Here is a 25,300-nt window from a genome sequence, read left to right on the forward strand (position 1 = left end):
AAAGAAAGGATTAATGTTGCCAACCCACAAACCACAGAACAAAATTTAGTAAAGACAAAACTTATGAATACAAAATTTCTTCAAGTTAGTTCATTCCATTGCACCAGAGTGTATTACCATAGTTTTTGGTAGACATCTGTTAGAGAATGTCCACACTTCTTGATCACTGAAAAACAAAAGCAAATCAAAAACATACAGTGACATCTTCTGATAAACAGTCAAGTTAGTTCAAGTGTTAAAGTTCCGGGTTTCTCCAGTAGAGAAGTTTCAATTGGCGCAAGATTTGAGCTTGCGTCGTAGAGGTGTACCGCCCGGTACAATTTCATTGCACAGAAATTGCAAACAGACCACGTCATTGTATATTGAAATGACTTCAATAGGTACCGAATATAATTTAATTATTATTTGACCAATACGAATTATTTGCACACAAATGCTGGTTATTATTTCGGTCTGTTGTTGGGCACTCCAAGTTCTGTGTTCTTTTCTTCAAGGAAAATATCACTTCATGGTATGTGGAACTTTAAGTCTGCAACATCTGAAGAACAGAAGAGAGAGAATTTAGCCGTTAGGTACTTGAATTCTTTATCGGATTACAGGTAATAAGAAAAATGTGCACTTAAAATACATGACTGGCTATACAGGCTTAGCTCACTCCGCGTTACAGTAGATGACCGTGACCATTCGTAGATTCTCACAGGAAAAAGGACGATTGTCGACCAGCACGTTTTTGTACTTTGAAAAGCTCCTTTCAACGTCTACGGATGCTATTGGAGCATACTTGAAGTGCACTAGATCACTGGATGCAAGTTCTTCAATGCCAATAATGCTTAAATCTTCACCCGCCGAAATCCGAGGAATGGAGCACAAAATATTAAATCCCGGGTTCTTGTCAAGAACATGTTTCAGCTTGTCTGACACTGCCACACCAGAATCGCCACGAATGCACTTTAATTCGTCTGTGGCTGTTCTGACTAAATTGATCATCTTTTCTAGAGCCACGTCTATCTCCTGAAGACGTGTAATAATTGACAACGAACTGACATTTGCTTTGATGCATGCTAGTTTTCCCTCCATTTTCGTATCCGTAAACAATTCTTCAGCCATCTGAATGGCCTCGGCATATTGTACGTCGAAAGAATCTATTACCTTCTTCACTGTCTGAAAGTGGTCACAATAGTAAATACAGGCGTCGATCCATGTACCCCACTGTGTGATGCAAGGCTGCGATGGTAATGGAATGTCGAGTGCTTGGGATCTGAAAAGTTTCCTACGTGATGCAGCCTCAGTAAATACCTTCTTAGTTAGGGACACACGCTTGTCAACTTCAGGGAAATTTGATCAGACTTCTTCGACCACTCTGTGCAAAGCGTGAGCTAGGCAGGTTACATGTACCATTTTTTAGTAAAATGCTGTAATTGCATTGGCAGCTTTAAGTATGTAAGTCATAAAGAGCAGAACACCATACCCTCAGGCCATAGTAGTCCCATCGATTTATCGAAGAGACGACATATTGTAGAATGGTTCAGATTGCAAAACTTCGGTCGTGAGCAAAAATATTTTTCCAGGCCTATCTACTTCTAACGTACCCACGATAACGTTGGCAATGTAACGGCCCTCTACATCACTGGTTTCATCGATTGGAAACGAATATTTTGTTTCCGCAGACTTCTTCTGATAGTAAAGTAAACTCGTATCCACATCCTGAGGTGGTGCAGCTCTTTTCAGGCACACCCCCATTGGAGGTGAGCTGCATGTACCATTTCAACCACATACCAGCCCTCCTACCATTCTTAAATTCCTGGCAGTACCGGGAATCGAACCCGGGCCCCCGAGTATGGCAGCTAATAACACTAACCGTTACGCTACGGAGGCGGACCTTCTGATAGTGGCACACACAGTTCTTTCCCAGAGTAGAATCATCCGGAATTACACGGCCCGTATACCTTTCTAGGAAATCTTACAGTTTGTGTTCAGTTTCCAGAGTGGAATGTTCGAGGAAACCAAAGCTTCAAACAAGTCTTCACAAAACGCAGAGGAAGTACTGCCATCGGAGGATGACTGTAAGAGTAAGAGTTGAGAAACTTTTCGTTTGCTACTATTTTGGACTCCACGTATGTGCTTCTCTCGACCGATATGTTGCTGAACGGTAAATGTCCTACCTCCTGCCACTTTCACTTCACATCTTTTGCAGAAAAGAATTTCACCATCGGCGGTAAAATATCCTCGCTGAATTACGAAATTATTTGTTTGAAATGAAGAGCCCTAGATGGCTTTAACTTCGGCATTTAAAATACACGCGAAAAACAATCGCGGCCGATGACGCAAACCTCCACTTAGCACACGTATGGTTGCACTGAGGTACTTAACAAGACTCACTACTGAGCCTACTGTTGTGTGTTCCTACCCCTGCGATTTCAACATAGTTTCCGGATTAGCTGCAAGCGCAGGCGTGTCTGGTGGAATGTGGATATTCCAAGAAATAAGGGTTGAACAAAGTTGTGAAGATTCTCATGTCTTCGTAGGGATTCATCCTCACTTTCAGTTCCGTTAATATCCAGTACGATACGCAAAAAATGCATTCTAAACCATTAAGAATGTGAGAAAATAACTTGAAACGTATAAAATATTCCAATAAATTCCATAAAATAGCATAATAAAGACGTGAAAAGCGAGAAAACGACCTCAAAGTAAAATACTTTGAAAAATGCCTTAATATGCATTTCTGAAATATGGGGCCATGAACAGGATTTGTATATAAGTTAGCCATGTCTGTGGTGAACCATTTAAAAGATATGTCGTCGGAATCCGGGCGCTGTTTATAACAATTCAGATATGTAACTATTTCGACACGTGTAATGTTAGGACAATAAATATATAGGCCCCACTTGTTGTCCTTTTTCTGTATATATAGACCTACGGCCCAAGCAACGCATTTCAGTAGACAGTTGTTTTATTCTGGTGGAGGCATTTGTAACGAATCATCGCACAAACACAAATTCTGTCTGTACATAGAGATATGGGTGGAAATTATATGTACAAAAGATACGGAAGTAACAATAAATGGAGGACGGACCGGTACTGTCCAGCATTTTACTCTTACACACCCTTCTACAGTAATTTGGGTGTTAGTAAGAGCAAGCCGCTAGGTTGCGGCGCGCACAAAAGCTTGAGCAAAGCTCGAAAACGTGTTCGGACTCTGACGTCATCTGTTCGAGCAGCTCGAGCCAGGCTCAAGCACATCCCTAAGGCCGCGTGCACACCGAACACGCTTCGCATAGTGTGTCGCGTGTTGCTCAACACTAAAGGTGCGATTGTAGCCGCAACGGCGATTGTAGCCGCACGGCGACAACAATCTCCATCTCCGAGCATGCGCAGTTTGAATTTTGTCTGCGACTCGCGGCGATTGCGGCTTGAGCCGCCACACTGGTGCAGTGAGCAGTGCTGGCGGCCGCAGTCGCTGCGACGGAAGTGACTAGAGCTGGGAACGGTAGGAGCGGAGCGGAGCAGTTGTTTTCGCTCGTCCTCCGGAGACCTCCTGTAGTCCTCCGATTGAATTCACGGGCGGAAAATTCAAATGCTTTAATGTGGGCAATGTTGTAACGGTGATCTTAGGAGGAATTACAATTTAAATTTCATTACTAATTCCACAGATGCATGTGTTCCCCTACGTTTGTCATTCAAATGCTGTAGTCGTTTCAAGATCGCATTATTTGTTACGCTATGAATAACAGATTTTGATCTGCTGACATTCAGTTTGCAATAGGTGCAGGTGTATAGAATACTGTAGATTGAATATTGGTACATATTATACCATTGCAAATGCATTTACAATATTATTAATAGTAAAACAGTTTAAGCAATAAGTATATCCCAGTGCATGTAAACATGTATTATACACGATGCTCTTACATTGTGTTATACGTGTAGCTCATTTATTACGGAAGAGTACGTCCGGCTCCGGTTACCGTGCTGGCCTTTGGTCACAGGGGTCCCAGGTTCGATTCCCGCCAGGGTCGGGAATTTTATTCTTAATTAGTTAATTTCGCTGGTACTGGAGCTGGGTGTGTGTGTCGTCTTTATAATCATTTCACCCTCATCACGACGCGCAGGTCACCTAAGGCTGTCAAATCAAAAGACTTGCATCTGGTGAGCCGAACTTGTTCTCGGACACTCACGGCACTAAAAGCCATAAGCCATTTCATTTTTTAATGAAGAGTACGAACTGATTGATATTGGTTATATGCTGTACCGGGCTGAGTAGTTCAGACGGTAGAGCTCTGGCCTTCTTAGATCAACTCTGCGGTTTCAATTCCGACTTTGCTCGGCGGTACCTAAGTTAAGGCCACGGCCCCTTCCTTCCCTTTTCCTTGTCTATCCCTTCCGATCTTCCCATCCCCCCGTAAGGCCCCTGTTCAGCATAGCAGGTGAGGCCGCCTGGCGAGGTACTGGTCATCCTCCCCAGTTGTATACCCCGACCCAGACTCTGAAGCTCCAGGACACTGCGCTTGGGCCCGGTTTCATCAACACATGTTAGTACTTAACAAGGTGTTAAATCATTTTAACATACGATTTAAGAAAATTTGCGTTTCATCAAAAATGTTAACATTAACAAATGTTAAACTGCGTATTAAAGTTAACATCAGCCATTTCCAATGTTAAATGGCTAACATTAGCATTTAGCAACCTGTTCCAAAATGGCTGCTGTGAATCTCGCTTTCGAGGCGGAATTGCTCTATTTAGATCTTTTACAAAACAATCGTGATCGAAGAAGAGTTCAGCGACGTAATGACTTTGAAAATTTGACGGATACGAAATTTCTTCATAGATACAGGTTATCGAAAACAGTCGTTGCTAAGGTTGTTGACGAAATTCAAGTGAGGTTAGAATATCATACGAAGAGAAACTTACCTCTTTCTCCAATGTTGCAGGCACTGATAATATTACGAGTTTTTGCTACTGGTTATTTTCACATAATGGCCGGAAACAATGCTGGAATTTCTAAAGCCACTGTTAATAAAGTTGTTTGTCGAGTGTCTGCAGCAATAGCATCCATGAGGAGGTATATAACATTCCCTTCAGTACAAGAGCGTCAGCAAATTATCCGCGACTTCTATGAAATAAGCCGTTTTCCTGGTGTTTGTTCTACGTGCAATAGATTGAACACATGTAAGAATCCAATCACCTGGAGGCAACTGGGCCGAAATATATCGTAATCGAAAGGGATATTTCTCTGTTAATGTTAATGTTCAGGTGATTAGTGAGCCTAACCTCCAAATCAAGGATTTAGGCCTACTTGCTATGTGGTCTGGTTCTGCACACGACAATACAGTATTTAATAACTCCCATATCGGAGCACAGTTTGAAGTGGGACAATTAACGAAGTGATTTTGTTAAGTGACAGCGGATTCCCGCTAAAAAAAAAGTATCTGTTTACCCCCATTGAAACTCTCGCGGACTTTTCCCGCGCCTCGTCCTTTTCTTTTATCGTCAAGTCATCTGTGCGCTTGCACTCAATAACTTATATATATATTTACTAACTAATTCAATTAACAACTCTTTTTCGAAGGAGGAAAAATTAGAACTACGATTCTGTTTCACTTCACGCGCCATATTTTACAGCTGTGCTCAAACAAAAGCGCATCGGAGCGCGTTGTAAAGCAGCATGTTCGTACCACTGCCTCCTTGATTCGCACCAGTTCGCAATATTGGGAGAGTTAACAGTCGATTAGTTAACATTTCACAAGAAAAGTTTGATGAAACGCAAGAAACCTAACAAGATGTTAAATTTCTAACTCCGTATTAACTAACTACTTGTTAGTATATATTTAACATGTGTTGATGAAACCGGGCCTTGAGGTGGTAGAGGTGGGATCCCTCGATGAGTCCGGGGGAAAAACCAACCCTGGAGGGTAAGCAGATTAAGAAAGAAAGAAAGAAAGAAAGAAAGAAAGAAAGAAAGAAAGAAATTTCATTTATTACTGAAGGGAAAGAAGTGATTGGAATTGTTTATATGCTGTACCGGGCTGAGTAGTTCGGACGGTAGAGCGCTGGCTAGTGGCTGGGACGAAGCGGTGTAGTTGTTGTGACGTCATCATCCGGCTGTACCGAGTAAACTACCGAGGAATGTACTGTAGCGGCACGACAACGTAAAGGTATTTCACCCGTATATTCAATGCCCTTTTCTCACAACATAACTGTTTCGCTTAATACAGCAATGTTTTCTTCTGCTGAAGCCGACATGCTGATTTCATCCTTGTGATGCCTCTTGATACGATCCCACAACTTTGATGCACTACCACCCGCCGCGTAAATGCGGCCGCAAAATGTGCATTATGCTGATATTTATCATCGGTAATTTCAAAGAAATGCCATGCATCAGACGGTCTTCGTGGCATTTGTGGTACAAATTTATTAAATGCCTTTAAATATTCTAAAACACGAATACCATCTAAAAATGGGATTAAATATCAAACCAATACCACAATTATTTTCTAATATACTTTGCATCACCTACACAACACAACAAGCAGAGGAAATATAGACGCAAATTTAATACGCACAGACTGAATACAAGGGGAGGCCATGACGTTCGGATCACGGACTACCTTCCAACTTTGTACACGTTTAGTAGTCCATTAGGACAATATAATGTGCAAGTAGTACGGCGTACTACTAAGGCGTTCTCGAGAAAATCGCAAGGTAACTTTTCGCGTCGAATATGTACCGGTGCTTTGGGTTCACGAAGACGAAACGGCGGTGGTCAAGTGGTTAGCGTTCAAGCTCCGAAAGCGCTGGTTCGCTGGATCGAGTCCCGTTTCTCGTGTTGTTTTTCAACACTGGTTATTTTCTTCAAAATGCTATTTGTTCGGGGCGTCGACCCATGTGGATCTTTTGCCCCTGCAGGCACCATATTGTATGAACCTGCGTGTAATTGGAATGGCGGTAGTGTGGAATGTTGTGTGTGAGGAAAGGAAGATTAAGGACGTCACAAACACCCAGTCCCCAGGACTGGGATAGGGGACAGTAATCATTACAATTAAAAAAATCCCCGGCCCGGCTGGGAATCGAACCCGGGGCCGCCGGGCGACAGGCGAGCGCGTTGGCAGCAAAAACGCGGGGACGTACGAGAGTACACTTCAAAGGTAATATAATGAAAAAGGTCTGTTCTATTTGCATGGACTTTTATCGGAAATATATATATTATTAAACGTTAACGATAAATGCGAATGTATATATTTCGTATATTCGCCTTCTTCATACTTATAAAGCAGTATTTACTACGTCGCTACCACATCCGTTGCGCTCCACTACTGGAAGTGCAAGCGAGCACACATTCAGTACTGTTGCTCCGTCCTCCGCTGGCCCTCCGCTCGCCCTCGGAAACCACCGATTGGTTTCCAAGCAACAGTTGACTACCGGAGAATACCGGAGGGAGCGCTGCACTCGCACTACCGATTGCAATCATAGGAGCAACAGCTCCGTTCCCAGCTCTAGAAGTGACTATTGCTCAACACCTCCACCGCAAGCATTCTCGTCTGTCAGTCAAGGGCCGATAAAAGCCGAGCCGTGCACAGATATAAAGAGTCATGATATCTTGTCAAGATTAGTGGGTATTATAGGAATGAATGTACAGTGTAATATGTACTTTTAAATATGTAAATCCCACTCTGCGTTATCATTTGTATGCGTTTTTATTGATTCCTTCATTCCCTAGATTGAGTAGTAGTACGCTAGAAAATTTTGCAACTACATAAATTAAATTATATCCACTTCCACGAAATTATACCGATGGGATGGCATGTCTAAGTATGTAAATAATTAATATATTGGTGCAATTAATGTTGTGTCACTCAATTAAGTTGCGGGTTTGTTAAACTTGAAGTTTACCGGGTGAGTTGACCGTGCTGTTAGAGGCGCGCATCTGTGAGCTTGCATCCGCGAGATAGTGGGATCGAATCCCACTATCGGCAGTCCTGAATATAGTTTCCCGTGGTTTTCCATTTTTACACCAGGCAAATGCTGGTGCTGTACCTTAATGAGGCCACGGCCTCTTCCATCTAACTCCTAGGCCTTTCCTATGCCATCGTCGCCATAAGACCTATCTGCGTGGTGCGACATAAAGCCAATAGCAAAAAAAAAATCTAGAAGTCTATTACGACCACAGATTTACTGATCGTTATGTCTTATTGTAAAAACATGTATTCAGCTGAGCTAAACACTGTTAAAATAAGATTAAAATGTCCGTACCTGAGAGTGAGTGCAAGTTTTTCAGCTGGGCTGATGGGCTTCATGTACCGATTGCACGGGCTTTTCCAAATTTCGCTTTTCATAAGTTCGAGAATATAACTAAACTAACGCTCAGTCTGAAATGCTTCCTTAACTTTGTCTCATCACTTAAAAGATGCCTGTTAATTAAAATGTTATAGCATCCTTCCTCATAGTGCGATGCAAATATACTGTTGACTTTCCTTCTTTTCGGGCCGAGATACCACATTAACAATATTTCTTCTTCCTTTCTTCTTCTACTCCTTCTTCCATTAAAATGTCAAGGAAATCGCCCGAGCTCTCGTCGATTTCTGACGGAATGAACTGCGCAACTGGCGGCTGGAATCGTGTCTAAAGGCGGCTACACACGTTACTGTATAACTGTGCGATTTAACTACACCAATCGAACTGCGGAGATTTATCTCACGTGTGGATGGTAAATCGTTGCAGTTATTTCTGCTTGCACAGTTCGTCGGAGCAAGTTCATTGTTCTAACCAAGAAAACTGTGTCGATTGGGTTTGCACAGTTTTATCGCAACGTGTGGACCGTGGCGACTGCCGATTGCTCAGTTCAGGTGAGTCACCCGTTAAGATAGTGCGCGCTACAAGTTATCACCAAGGCCCTACACCGCTGGCTGCGCAGTAGTGTGTAACTGGGGAAGAGCTGTCCATGCGTGTACCGCCATCTTGCGGGCACTGCACAGCTCGCCGAGGAGACCGTAGTATGGAATTCATGCATTAAGTATCATTACGCACGAATGAAAACACCTGTCGACAGATTATTTTTATTCCTGCGATACAGGATAATACGGTAAGAAAATATGTTCATTAGATACATCCAAAATAAAATGTTAGAAAGGTGCCGCATTAGAAAGCAGAAGCAGAAGATTCGTACAGAAATTCCCGTAACTTCGCAAACCAAAACTACTGTACTAATTTTAAATGAAATACGTCGCAGAAGTTATACGGAGAAATAATCCTGTGGTCTGAAAAGTACAAGTAGACCGTGAATTAAGTCTGTGTGTTCTTTCACATTATTTTCCGGTAAACGTCTAATAGGCCTACTGTTACATTCCAAGCATCAGGGAAACAGACATTCCCAGGTCCAAATGGCACCGCCTACGCTGAATATACACGCAATAAATACACAAGAATCAAGATGGTAATAACACGAAAATGATACTTATGCAAACAAACTGAACACATCTGCATTGTTAGTGAACAAATGTGCACAAATCGTTTGGATAGCTAGCCTATAAGTAATAGACGTAATAAAACAACATTTAGAAAACTGGATAAGAAGACACTAGAAATGATAGTAAATCAATACCTAGGTAGTTAAACAAATCTCTTAAATTTAGAGAACTCTCCAAAAACAGAAAAACATTGTATACCAGTACATTAAATTAATAATCTTCAAAAAAGAATATGTATGGTAGCTCACATTAGGCCTACTATAATGATCACGTTTGTGTTTATATATTCGGAATAGACACATGTAATAAAATCCTAGACTCTGCACTTAAGCTTTCATGAAAATACCAAGATATTTTCCAATCACAGCAGTTTACAACTTCAGTATGATTTTTACAACCTCAATATGATTTACAGATCATAAGAAAAAAATTACCTGTGACTTAGCAGACTGAAGAACATCAATAATCCATCAATTCTTTCAATATTTACAGTATTTACAAACAGTTGTATCAAAAGCAAGGATCTGTAACATTGGCAAAAAGAAAACCTGTGAAATAGAATGTTTTCTATGAAATTTACATAGCAGATCTTTCCTTTCTGATGAGTAGGTAATCACGGCAGGTATTATTCAGTACTATGAACAGATTGTTGTAAAGGAACATGACTGCAGAAATCTGTAAAAAAAAAAAAAAAAAAAAAAAAAAAAAAAAAAAAAAAAAACTATACCCAGTGTTCACTACAAGTAATTTTACTAATTCCCATCTGAATGAAATTTTTCCTTTTTATTATTTCCAGGGTATGAACTAATATATCAGGGTGAGTATACCTTCAATTATGATTTCTATATGGTTTGGAAAATAGATATCTAAAATCTACTGAGATATTCTTCTAATATAAGGAGTAGCTACTATCGATAAAAGTTAGCAGGGAAAAGGATTCTTACCTACTGGTTCATGAAGTGAATGGATTTAGTTAAATGCTGCCTGACAATCTTCTTGTGTAGAGTCACACTGTATGTTTTAGCAGCATGGTGGAATCTCACTTTCATGTGCATTTCCACAGTTAAAGTTATAATCCTCAACACATGATTATCTAGGAATTCATTTTCCAGGAGGTGATCTTGCAACTGGGGAAATAAGGAAGATACATTGAGCTGCTGCAATACCATCTTTATAATGAGGGCAACAGGACCTTTGGGAGGTCTTCCCCCTGCTTCTTTCCACACTTGTCGAATTGCTACCTCACAATGACGACATATCTTAATGACATCTGGCGATGGTATTACAAGACCCCTATTATTTTTCCTCTGAATATTCAGACACAGCTGAGGAGGAAAAGAAAATGGGGCTATATCCATCAAATGGTGGTAGAGGGTCTAATTGATCAAATCTTCTTCGATGGTCATAACTCTGGTGATACTGGTCTTCACTGCTGCTCATAACATTAGCCTTCTTCATTCCATTCCATACCAACAACTTTGTTTTTACATTTTCTTCAACACAGTTGCCAGTAATTTTGCTGCTTACATCATTGGCAATAAGCAGGCACTTATATGCTGCTTTGAATTGCTGAGCAGAAGGGTTGTTGTTATAACCAAGCCTACTCCTGACCATGCAGAAAAAAATTTCAATATGATCCTGGCTGAATTTATATGTTGCTAAATACCTCAGCTTACAGGATTCCACTAATGCAACATAAATGTTCTTTATTCCCCTACACAGCGAAAGAAACCCAATGATGGCAGTCTTCCTTGGCAACTGATACAAGGGTCTTCCACTCCTTATTTTTAGAATTTAAAACACTCTTCTGACCCTTAGCAAGTGGATTTTTTGAGTTCATGATGTCGTATAACCTGTCAAAGAAGAGACAGAACTTCGCAGTTGCCTCTGCACCCTGAAATTCTTTTAATTTCAAGTCATTACATAAAAACAGCAATGCATTTCCAACAGAAGCACTTAACACTTGTACTGCCAAACGAACCTTCATTTTTTGACTCTTGAAAAATATGTGGTGCTTAGTTACTTTGTTGGCAAGGGTAAGGGATTCTTTACTTTGTAGCTCTTCCAGCAACTCCACATATCTCCACTAAATTACATTATCATCTTGATCCCTTAAAACTTTCATATCACCAAACAGGTTTCTCATCAACTTGACCATATGGCAAGCATCAAACATCATCTGTACAACACTTCCACCTACTTGGAAAGATGTATCTACCCTGTCAGCTTGGAAATTACAGCCTAGCTTGCTCCCCATTACTATGTTACTGCTCAGTCCATCACATACCACTGAAACAACAGTTACTTTACAGTCCTGAAGGCGACTTATGCACTCTGAAATTATGTTCATCCTAACATCAGCATTTAATCCATTGATCAAAAAATATCCTACAGGTATCTTCATGATGCATTTATTGCAACAACCATCAGCACTAGTACCTCTTTAGCTTCTTCCATTTCACACAGATCCCTTCCCCCATATCGACATATCCTGTGAAGCCTCTACCATCCCACTCAATACATCTCTTGATCGACATCTCGTCAAATGTTAGACTGACAAAGATTGGATCCTGGGAAAGTGATACTTGCTCTTCTAAAGCAATAAAAGCTTCTGGAGTGAAACCTGGATCTCCAGATAATGAATTTCTCCATTTCCTTAATGTATTTCTATGAGGCAAACTCATATTGAAACTCTGCCTCACATATTCATAAGCAACAGGAGAATAAAAGTGAAGGGTCAGAGCAAATTTCTTAAGTGTGTCTGAATATTCACTAGTGCGTGCCCCAGCAGATCTCTTAATTATCTCAAACATTACCTCAGAAAAGTTAGTATTTATAATTTCAAGAGTATGTTCATTAATTAAGTTCTGATCTTTTAATTCCTTGGTTAAGTTTTTAAGGTCACTGATTTGTATTTTGTGCCTGTCACACTGTTGTTTACTCCTAGCTTTCTCTTTCTTCAATGCTGCAATTTATTTTTTATTTCAAGCCTTTCACTTAAAATTTTTATTTGTTTTGTGGGGCTTTCCGCACTACAATAATTATGCTCAGATGAAATGCACTGTGTAACAGTACTGACTGAACTGCTACATGGACTGGGATCTATGGTGTTATTTTGTTGAGTCCCTCCAAAATCTAATTTCCTTTTTAAAATCCTACGGGGAACTTTTTCAGTCTGAAAAAAATAAAAATACATAGGCCTGTTGAGTCTACCATATGCAAAACCTTATCATTGTTGTTTTTAAATATGAAGTAATACAATATCTAATCCAAATTAATTGACCTACAAGTACCTTTCTTAGATGATCTGGAAAATCAGTGTTGGCACAAAATTTTGTTCCCTTGAGATTTCCAAAAACTTGCTTCTGAGAAGTGAATTGAACATAATCTATGGGAATAAGTTGGAACAAACTTGTCTCTTTTAACAGCAACAAGCCACTTTGACAGAAGTTCAGGCTTATTTAATGGAAACCTGTAAGCAGTATGTCTAAAAATAATAGCCATATATTCAAAACCAAAGAAATGTATAATACATTTCTATCCCTCATTTCTTTCTCAACGATTCCTGGTACAAAGGCAGAACATTCCCCCATTGATTTATCACAAAATATTCTTCTGCTCAATAAATAGAACCTCATGTGATATATTTCAGAACAGAGTGGTGGAGCCAGCAATCATTCACATTTCACTACATTATTTTACATTTTGAAAATCTTCTTCCTGAAAAAGCTCATTTACACTAGTGCCACTCTACCTCATAATTCTAAATGTATCTAACATTGAAAAGAATACCTAGCTTAGTTTGAGTTTCTCTAAGTTTAATGTATTTTTAGCAGTTGTTTAAGTTTAAGAGAGGAAAAATATATCATTTAGGATGCAAAATTCCCTCTCATAATATTATCATCTTAAATACCAATATTAGGCCTACTGATTTTATAAACTCGAACTGAAAGGAGATTTTCCGAACACAAATTAAAATTGAAAATGTGTTGTAACTTGTCTATTACAGGATTATGATTCACATAAGGAAGAAGAAAAAGGAGCTTGAATATTAAGTATATATGAATACAACAGTTAAACATGTAATTTGATTAATGTGTTCTAGTGCAAAGTAGGAGTCAGCCCAGTCAAACTTCTCTGGAACAGCATATTTAACAATTCTTTTATTATAAAAATGGTGTGAAAACATGGATATGCGCGTAGAGGCGCGCGGCTGTGAGCTTGCACCCGGGAGATAGTAGGTTCGAATCCCACTATCGGCAGCCCTGAAGATGGTTTTCCGTGGTTTCCCATTTTCACACCAGGCAAATGCTGGGGCTGTACCTTAATTAAGGCCACGGCCACTTCCTTCCAACTCCTAGGCCTTTCCTATCCCATCGTCGCCATAAGACCTATCTGTGTCGGTGCGACGTAAAGCCCCTAGCAAAAAAAAAAATTAAAAAAAAACATGGATAATGGTATCAATAAATCATTTATCTCATAATTGTTAATAATTTGAAACCATATTTTGACCTAAAATAGATGGGTTTGCCAAGCTTTTTATCAATCATATTTTCCGGATTCTAGGCCGTGTTACCGAAATTTTAATACGGGTAGCCCTACATAGTCTGTAAGAACAAAATGTGAGCTTTTTCAGAATAGCTGTTTAATTCTTAAGAACTGTCCCTAATGAAATGAAAAACGCCAAGAAGAAGAAGCCTAAACATTGAGAATGCCACGTCCATACATCCCTGATCCACCACTCTATAGCCCATTCTCGATTATGGTAATTTTATAACATTTCAATTTGTACTCACTTGTGAAAAGAAATACCAGATCCTTTACGAAGCCGATTTGTACAATTGAAAGCTGCACAAGAGGTCACCATCGTGAATACTTCTCCACTCCACACTTACGGCTTAACTTAGGCCTACTCTTTAATATCACCGATCAATGTAAACTCGCAGTTATCACTAAAAATAGTTGCCAATACTATATATTAATCACTTTATACATAACACAACCACAGATCCACTAACCGATAGGAAACACCATGAAAAACACACAACGAAATGTAAACAAAACCACGTGTTCACCATGCATTCAAAACTGAAGTGCCCGCAAGATGGCGATGCGCGAAGATGTTCAATTTTACCAAGGTCTGTCTAGACCAACGAGCTAGAATAACATAGAGGGGCTGTATACCTGACATCAGCGCTCCCTGCTTGAAGCAAGTTGATAAGGGGCAGCCATGTTAACGGTTGTCAAAACAAAGCGAATTGGCGCGAGAGCATATGTTGAGGTGACAGGGAGATCGTGCATGCCAATTTAATTCCCTAAGTTTTAAGAAGTGAAAAGATAGATTCTCGCTTTCAAGAATGCCAGCCGTAAGCTCAGCGTATGGTTGTACTAATCGGAGTAATAAAACCAAGGATATATCGTACTTTAAGTACGTATTACTGAATTATAGCCGAGATTCCTTTTTGTAATTTCTGTTTGTAATTAAATCCATTTTATTGTTTACTTAGCGAAAGTACGGATAGCCACGGTAATTATTTGTCGAATTTTGTTTCAGATTTCGTTTAAAGAACAAGGAATTAACTGAACAATGCGTTGTGAGGGCGAAAAGAGATAAATGGTATCCCACTCAATTCAGTTGCTTATGCTCTGTACATTTCCAGCCCTATTTAATTTCATTCACATTTACAAATAAAGGAAATGGAACGCCCACCACCAAGAAAACGTAACCACAAAAAAATCACTTATTTCGTTCAAACGTACACCAAGTATGATAAATACAGCATTTTACTGCTATTTTTGAAATGTATGCCTTTATTGTAGATGTCTGTTGCCTTGGTTTTTAAAACTATGCCACACTTCATAATGGACAACTTTCAAGCTAGTAATCCCAGTATGATATGGCAATGGGGGAAACATGATATCCCCTCTATATTATAATAAATAATTACACTAAACGATTATTGTGGTAAAGTATTCATGGGCCGCCTCTGTGGTGCACTGGTTAGCGTGAGCAGCTGCCACCCCTGGAAGCCCGGGTTCGATTCCCAGCTCCGACACGAAATTTGAAAAGGGGTACGAGGGCTGTAACGGGATTCTATCAGCCTGGGGAGGTCAACTGAGTAGAAGTGGGTTCGACTCCCACCTCAGCCATCCTCGAAGTGATTTTCCGTGGTTTCCCACTTCTCCTCCAGGCAAATGCCGGGATGGTACATAACTTAAGGCCACGGCCGCTTCCTTCTCCCACCCCACAAGGCCCCTGTTCAGCATAGCAGATGCAGCCCTCCCTCACAGTTGTATCCCCCGACCCAATGTCTCACGCTCCAGAACACTGTCCTTGAGGTGATAGAGGTGGGATCCGTCGCTGAGTCCGTGGGAAAAACCAACCGGGGAGGGTAAACAGATTAAGAAAGGAACACAGTACTCATGAGGATGCAATAATTTTAAAAATATTAACAGAATGAGGTTGTAACCTATTATAGGTCCCTTTGATTTTAAGGTTTCCTGTCATAAATATTTATGCCCATCGTTTTTATTCTAATTTACGCTTAACCACAACAGCCAAGCAGGGTAACGCTCTTGTTCCGATTTCGAGGCCTATTCGTATGTCACTGTGCGATGATTTCCAACTACCCTACAATCAACTGATCGTGATGTTAGCCTCGTGCCGCAATATGATGAAGTGGCGGTATTAGCTTTCATGCTTCAAGCTTTCGGCAACGGACTTTAATTCTCCCCCAGCGATTCTAAAATGCGCATTTTCTACACTTTTCGTCATTTAAAAGCCATGCCCCCTTGCTGGTGTGACAACAGGAAACATGGCGGACGTTTGTTCTATTAGGTTCACCCAGGCAGCGCTTCCGCCTCTCTATGTTATTCTAGCTCGTTGAATTTTACGCATAACACCAGCGCACTCTGTGAGTCTAGATAATAATATTAATGTCTTTGGTTATCACATGTCTCAGGAAGACCAAAGCGGGTATTGTGAGCATTTAGATGCTTTCTTTGAATGCTATAGAAATGGATCTTGTCTCTGGCAGAAGAATAAAGATTATCACAATCGGAACAGAAAAAACGCCGCCTACAGTAAGTTGATTGAAAAATATAAATTGACTGCAAAGCCAACAGAGACGTAGTTGTAAAAAAAAATTAATAATCTTAAGACTTCTTACAAAAAGGAGTTAAACGAAGTTAAACAATCTAAAATAACGGGGTCAGGCACTGACGAGATATACACTCCGCGTTGGTGGTACTTTCGTCTATTCCTATATGAACAACATATACTACATGTAACGCTAAGAATAATTTTCTCGTAAAATCAACGTTAAGGCGTCTACACACGTTACTGTATAACTGTGCGAAACCGATACCTGGAATGTATTATCTGCAGCTGTCTTGGAGTCTTTTCCCCTAAATATAAGATGCTTAAAGGAAATTCTGCAGTATCCTGTAAATTTCCATGTGACAGTTGTATTTCCAATGTTACGCCCTGCCGGGAATTGAACCCCGGACCCCTCTGACCAAAGGCCAGCACGCTAACCATTTAGCCATGGACCCGGACCGAACAGGACTAACGTGCTGTTATTCTGTAGTACGAAGTGTAACTCATTTAATAAATTTACGTGTCAACATTGCTTTCTCTGTAGTAGCCAATCTTCACACCACACGCTGCTTGTCTTCTTTTGCTTTTTCATTATACACACACACAGGCCTAACACCGCTAGTATGTCATCATCGTCCGTCGATGACATGTTGCTTTGATAAATGTCTGATGAGAACTGTCGATCGACGCAGTTATCTGTACCGTGTGGAGGCTATAGGGCTTTCAGTTTTACTGCGCAGTTCATCGTTGCAGTTAAATCGCACAGTTATACCGTAACGTGTGTAGGCGCCTTAAGAAAACACCCCACGTGCCCGTCGCTTGCGGCTGCCAACGTATGTGGCGACCCCAGTCGTTGCGGCTCTGGCCGCCGTGGCGGCTACAGTCGCACCTTGGAAAACACACCTTAAAAGCGTCACGCTAAGCATAACCACTACTTTGTTCCTAAGACAGGTGTTCGCACTGTCCGCGCTCTACTGCGCTTAGCGCCTACCGTACAGCTAAGCGAAGCGCCAGACAACGCGCAGTGTTGGTAAATTGCTTAGCGTTACCTAGCTGGATCTGAAGCTATGGAAGAAATTGTTCATGCAGTGTTTCAAAGAGAAGAAATTTGGAACCCAAGTCACAAAAACGATAAAACTGTAACTGTTTTGCAAAATAAGTGGACTTAAGTATCTACAAGAGTTTTATCGCATTCCTACAGTAAACATATACAGTAATATTACTTCTAATGTCACACTTTACTGGGCTTAACATTGTGACAGGATGAAATTGCGTATGGATTTTAGTGTCGGAAGTGTCCGAGGAGAAGTTCGACTTGTCAGGTGCAGGTCTTTTGAATTGACTCCTGTAGGTGACCTGCGCCGTGATGATGAAATTATGAATACACACATACACCCAGCCCCCGTGCCAATGGAATTTACTAATTATGATTACAATTCCCAACTCTCCCGGGAATCAAACCCGGGACTCCTGTGACCAATGGTCAGTACGGTAACCATTTAGCCATGTAGCCGGACACTTCGTGACAGACTGTCATGTTAGTTTATAATTTTGCTAATGGAGGGTGGTAGCATGAATATCACTCTGCATGCTAGTAGTGGGCTTGGAAGTAAATATTTCTGCTTATGAATTATGTTTGTCACACATTTACTCCACTTTTGTTACGATGATAAATTGTGTATGCTAATTGTAACAATATTGCAAAATACTATTTATAATTATTATATAAAGAGCGTGATTTAGCCGGAAATTTGATTTCTACGTGCTTGCTGCCCGGTACTTTTACACAGTTGGGAAAATTGAATTTCTCCCAATACTTCTCTGCAACTTGTCGCCATATTTCAGTTGTAGGGTTGGGAAGGTCAACGGTATTTTTTTGTCATTCGTAAGTAATCATAAAATTTATCACGATAAAGTCTTGCATCTCTGTACAAACAATGGAATTATCCGAAAGTAGTTAGTTCTTCATTAAATTCACGAACCCACTTTCGATTCTTCTTTCTAATTTTCAATTTTAGGTAACTGTTATCCATCAACAAACTGTTTCTAGTGTACTTGGATAACGGCATTAGTTAGTGACCACCCTAAAACGCCTCGCGCCAATCTAAGCTGACTGCACAGCGTAGGTAATTCGGTGTGAACACGAAGCACGCCTTGCGCTATGCGTAACACTTCACGCTACACGCGACACAGTATGCGAAGCGCGTTCGGTGTGCACGCGGCCAAGTGTTCACAGAAATCAGGGACATTGTGTGATCAAATGGCAACGCAAAGAAAGTGTTTCACAGGATTGCTTATTCAGTGTTCTCTTCCCCATGTCCATGGCAATGTTCATGCGATCGCTCGTTTTACACACAGAGGGCGGTTAAGTAACCACCCGGGATAATGTAGGCCACGTTCACGGCCTCAGGTGGTAAGACCGTTGAGCTGTCTGTAACGGCATGCCGAGCTTTGCAGCACTCCTTCGTGGTGCTTTATATAGACGTTCGGTTCATTAATCATTTGTGTGCATTCCTTTGGTAAGGAATTGCTCTTTCGTTTCTACAAATTATTTTCTGGGAAATGTTACAACAGTGCAATAATAATCACAGTAATTTGTAATTTATTAGGAAATTGACCACGGTTTACAAAAATGCAACTTGAATTTTCCTGGACTGGGAAGACAATGAAGTTTTTATGTACAGGTTCCCTCATTAGCGAGAGAGCGAACGAGCGGTAGACAGGTGAACTGTTCGTTGCTTTTATAAGTGAGACAATCATGTGAAGGAAATGTCTAATCATTGCGAGAACGAAGAAGGGATTTTAAAATCACTTATTGATAGTCTAGAATATAGCAGCTCGAACACTTGATAACGCATTGAGAATTGTGGTTATTCTATATATATATATAAAGCGAAAGAGTTTGCAATGAAGTCGTTGTCTGGATTTGAATACAAATTCTCCTTCCCGGGGATTGTCAACATCTGTGCAACACTAAAGGACTAGGTATCTAAAATGTAAGTCTTGTTGGTTGCCAACAAAACCGGATTTAGGGCGCGCTGGGCCCTAGTAGGTGGTCGTGCCGCCCCCCCCCCCCAATTCCTTCTTTACTCAAAAAGGGATTACAGTTTTTGGCCGTTAATCATCTTCAATTTGTAACACAACGGAATGCTAAAAATGGAGATTTGTTTGAAATACTAGTGCAAAAACTTGAATTCCCTGAACATTTCATGAATACTTAAATTAACGAGGGGTGATGTTGAGATTAGGCCTCCTAAAACAGTAAAATCGTCACTTTAACTGTGAACAGGTTTTCAATTAGTTGCGGTTTGTACAGTATGTAGTTTGTAATTACGTACCGTAGGTATAATGATATGGAAGAAATAATGAGGAAAAGAACATTAATTTCGTGTGCTGTTGTTTGAAACATTGTGATATACATAGCGTGACACTTCAGATTAAACATTCTAAATCCTGTATTGACTTGAAACTTTTACATATCCTGATTTAAATAGTGTTTCCTACGTCTGTTATTCTGTTCTATTACTGTGCGAACATGAGATATTCTAAATAAAGAATTTTAATATTGAATGTTAGTGTTAATAGGTGATGTGGTTAACTTTGAGCATGTTTAACTTGTGAATATTATCTGAACGTGGTTACCAAATCAATAACGTAACATGGTAATAATCGTACGTCGGAGGGTTAACGTTGCTAGAAGGCGCCGAATATTTTCTAGTCAGTTGTACTCTTCCAAATTGCATTTTGTTTAAATAGAACAAAATGTACTTGATATTGTGATCATAGACACAGGGGCTTGAATTTATACCGGTATATTGGCCTGGATTCGAACCACGGCCGCCTTGGTGAGAAGCCAGTGAAATTGCCCTTCGGTTATCACGCCTCTTGTAGTGTAGTAGACCATTGTGAATTTCTTAATGTGTTTATCATTGCCCTCTCCTAATATTTCCTATCGCAGAAGGAATCATCAGAACTTCCCAACTTTACACTTGTCTATCTCGTGAATTACTACAATTCGTACTAAAGTTATCATCTTCTTTGCATTTTCGCATTTATGTGGGGCTGCCTTCTTGCAATATTTCCTCCACTTCAGTCGATCCATAGCGTCCTGAGGGCTGAGTTTGGTGAGCCGCAACAATTCGTACTAAAGTATGTTGGGTTAAATCGATGTAGAGTTCAACAAAGAGTATCTCCTTTAAAGTTCCGCCTAACCTGTATTTTTGCATGATGGTAGATGTCTTGATCATAACCTCCGGGTTACCCAATTATACCTGATGTCTGAATTAACAAGGACGTCACTGTTCGTTTCAACAATCATACTTATATTTATGGGGATTTGAATCGTGGTCACCTGGATTCTTTTCGTTGAAGATTTAATTTAATCTAAATATAGTTTAATTCCATTATATTCGTTCGTACATGCTTAGAGCTAGTCTATTCTTACTCGAAAATGGTGTCAATAGTAAGAGACGAATGACCATACCCATATAGAGGTAGCACCTGCGAGCTATCACTCAAGCGCTGAGTGCATACCATCACGTACCGGGACAGAGATAGTGTGACACCGTATGCAAGACACATCCGACCTTGGACACCACGCAGGCGGAAAAAAACAGTTAACGCGGCCAGTTTTGAACAATTAATTCATAAGGTGGTATACGAATAGGTACTCATTACGTCTTTTGTGTACAGCACAGGGTTTGAAAATTAAGTATCACCAAATTTTCAGGACATATTCCTGTCACGTATGGTCATGGGCCCGATGCTTTACTTCAACGTTACAACTTGTTTTCTATAACCCTACACAGTACATTAATCATGGGAGAAAACACACAGCATACCACTGTCCTCTGTTAGCATTGATAGGCCGTTTGATTCATGTATCTGTTCATGTAAGAAAGAGTTTCATATGGTGTGCTGGTACAGTCTATTCATGTATGCTGTAATATGTGGAGTTCTAACATTGAAATAAAGCGTTACGGACACACTTTCTTCTGAGGAATGTGTCCTGAAAGTTCGGCCTACCTGAAACCATATACAGTGGAAATCGATATCACGAATCACCTCGGGAGTAAAATTTTATTTCGAGTTATCGAAATTTCGAGATATAGAGAATACAATTTTTGAGCATGTATGGCACATATTTCAATCATGTGTATCTACTGGCTTATGAGTACATTATTTTATACAGTATTTAAAAATATAAAAACTAACTCTATTTGACGGCATCACTTCAATTATAACCCTTATTATAGTAACTTTTTAGAAGACAGTAGTGAAACAAGAAACATACCCCCATCAACACCTTGAAAAAATCCGTTAGTCTCTTCTGTTACTGTTAAACTTTCCTCCCTTCACGTTGAAACTTCTCGTCAATACCACGCAGCCGAGATTCGTAAATGGAGCTTTCTCATCCGCGACTTCGGCGGTTGCTTATGTACGTGACCGGTAATTAATTCACAACTGGGAAGCAGCGAGGCTTCGAATTTCCGATCATTAGAAGTTATAGTTTTTCGGTTCCCGTCATACTAGCCCCCAGCATCACTGTAACCCTTTTTTTACTTGTTAACTGTTCCTCACAAACCAAATATGCCGTATTGCAGTGTTGATGTTGAACAAAATTCGAGTTACAGAGTAATTTTTGTTTTAAGGGAGAAAATGTGTGCTTCGATAAATCGAGAAATTCGTATAACCAAATTTCGATTAATAGAAAAATAAATACACGTGAAGAATAGTACAAAATGCGATTCGTGTCAAAGCGAAGGGAGGCAAGTCCAGAACAGAGAAAAATCGCTAGTATCTTCAATAATTTTAGTCGGATCGAAATGATGTGCATGACTAAGGTAATGTTATTGAGTCGTCAGTCCATAGACTGGTTTGATGCAGCCGTCCATGATACCCTATCCTGTGCTAACGTTTTCATTTCTACGTAACTGCTGCGTCCTACATCTGCTCTAGTCTGCTCGTCAAATTCATACCTTGGTCTACCTCTACCGTTCTTACCTCCTACACTTCCCTCATAAACCTACTGCACTAGTCCTCGGTGTGTAAGACCTATCATTTTATCTCTTCTGCTGGTCAAATTTAGCCAACTCGATCTCCTGTCTCCAGTTCATTTCAGTAATTTTCATTCGTGGTTCGATCTATCCATCTCACCTTCAGCATTCTTCTGTAACACCACATTTCTTGTACTCCTTAACCAAGACTCCGTCCATACCATTCAGGATTTTCTCCAGATCTTCTGCAGTCTGATAAAATGACACCGGGCGAGTTGGCCGTGCGGTTAGGGGCGTGCGGCTGTGAGATTCAAACCCACTGTCGGCAGCGCTGAAGATGGTTTTCCGTGGTTTCCCATTTTAACACCAGGCAAATGCTGGGGCTGTACCTTAAGGCCACGGCTGCTTTCTTCCAACTCCTAGGCCTTTCCTATGCCATCGTCGTCATAAGACCTACTGTATCTGTGTCGGTGCGACATAAAGCCACTAGCAAAAAACAAAAAAAAACCAGTATCAGCAAATCTCAGGGTTTTGATTTTCTCTCCTTGGATTGTGATTCCCTTCCCAAATTCCTCTTTGATTTCCTTTACTGCCTGTTCTATATAAATATTGAAACATGCGAGGTAACCGATAGTGACCTTTGTTGTTATCAATGTGTCTTACACCACGACAGGTGACCCTGCTAGTGGTTGTTACACTCGAATCCACGTATTCACGATACTCTTGATACGATGGCCCTTGGAAGGGCTAGAGCCTGCATGACTTTAGAGATGGTGCTGACGATCTGGCCGCGTTCAAATGTGCCGCAGCCTCGTGTCTTACCTAGTGATGGGCTGCGAATGGACTCGCGAAGACTCGAGTCTGGGATCGTAAAACTCGAGGTACTAGAGTCCGGACTCGAGGCCGAGGACGCTGGCAGCGTTATTTGCGAGCCGTGTATGGAAACAACACGATGCTTAATATTTTAGGTAGGCCAAGGATAAGTATTGGGTCCGTTTCCCAATAATGCACAGTGATAATGTACAAACTGATGTTGCGATGCGGTACTTAACACTTTAAAGAAGTGTGTACACAGTCACCCTTTGAAACAGTCGTTAATCCCGAAAGCATACATACAGGACAAAATACCGGAGGTGGAAACAATATAATTGTTATTCTTGGATACCTCACCAAATGCCCAGAGCATTCCTTCAATCAATTGAACGTTGTGGGCGTTCAAGTAGGGCATTCGCTCTTCTACTGCACAACAATATATACAGCCGAACATGTACATTATGCCGTAATTACATGAATGTATAGGCCTACACATCAAAACCATATTGTAACGTAAACTAAGGAACGTGTGGACACAGGTGCTTATGAACCACAGTCCGCCTCCATGGCTGAATGTTTAGCGTGCTGGCCTTTGGTCACAAGGGTCGCGGGTTCGATAAGCGGCAGGGTCGCGAATTTTGACTACCATTGGTTAATTTTGCCGACACGGGGGCTGGGTGTGTGTTTTGTCTTCATCATCATTTCATCCTCATGACGCGCAGGGCGGCTACGGGTGTCAGATCGAAAGAGCTGCATCTGGTGAGCCGAACATGTCCTCGGACACTGCTGGCACTAAAAGCCATACGCCATTTCATTTTACCGGCGCGCAGTGTAAAATTGTAGAGATCAGGCAGGACAAAAGTACATTTTCGACTGATCTATTTATATTATAAAAGGCATTATTGTACGCTCGCGACTATACAAAGAATACCTGACTGCAAAGCTTTTAAAGCTGTGTGTGTGGTATATCTGATCTCTACAATTGTGTGAACATTGCACCCCTTACCGAACCTTGCGTCTCGCACTGTCAATTGTCTGCAGTGTGTTCATATGAATCTACGTAACTAGCGACTGTGTTAAGATATTTTTAATATGAAATAGGGATACATCTAGATTGTTAGTTTTTTCTTAATCTGCTTACCCTCCAGGGTTGGTTTTTCCCTCGGGCTCAGCCAGGGATCCCACCTCTACCGCCTCAAGGGCAGTGTCCTGGAGCGTGATACATTGGGTCGGGGGATACAACTGGGGAGAATTACCAGTACCTTGCCCAGTACCTGCTATGAACAGGGGCCTTGGTGGGGGATGGGAAGATTGGGACGGATAGACAAGGAAGAGGGAAGGAAGCCTACAATGAATAGTTAAATTATGTTCCTAATCTTCACTCCGTATCTCAAGTTACCAAAGGCTAACGTACTGGGCGATATAATGCAAATATGCAAACTCGTATCCTCATCCCGAGGTGGTGCAGCTCCTTTCGGGAAAACCTCAATTGCAGGTGAGCTGCATGTGCAATTTCAATCACATACCAGCCTTCCTGACATTCTAAAATTTCTGGTGGTACCGGGAATCGAACCCGGGCTTCCAAGGATGAGAGTTAATAACACTACCCGTTACGTTACAGAGGCGCTGTAATGAACGAGCCCAACAAAATATATACGAAGCAGAAAAGGAAGATGTCATTGTGTGACAAACTAAACGAATGGCATTTCGAAACAAATATGTTACGGTCTTACACTCGCGTGTTTCACGTTATGGTCATCATTTACGTAGCTGTTGTAATAGTACTTAATGATTGGGGCATTTCTTCCGACTGCTCGGCAACAGGTCGCAGTTACGGATCGTGACGTCACAGTGGAGACTCGAGTACTTCGCACGGGTTACTCGGCGATGGTGATGGGTCGCGTGATGAAAAGCTCTCGATTAGTAGT

Source organism: Anabrus simplex, chromosome 2 (assembly GCF_040414725.1).
Source record: "Anabrus simplex isolate iqAnaSimp1 chromosome 2, ASM4041472v1, whole genome shotgun sequence".
NCBI lineage: Eukaryota > Metazoa > Arthropoda > Insecta > Orthoptera > Tettigoniidae > Anabrus > Anabrus simplex.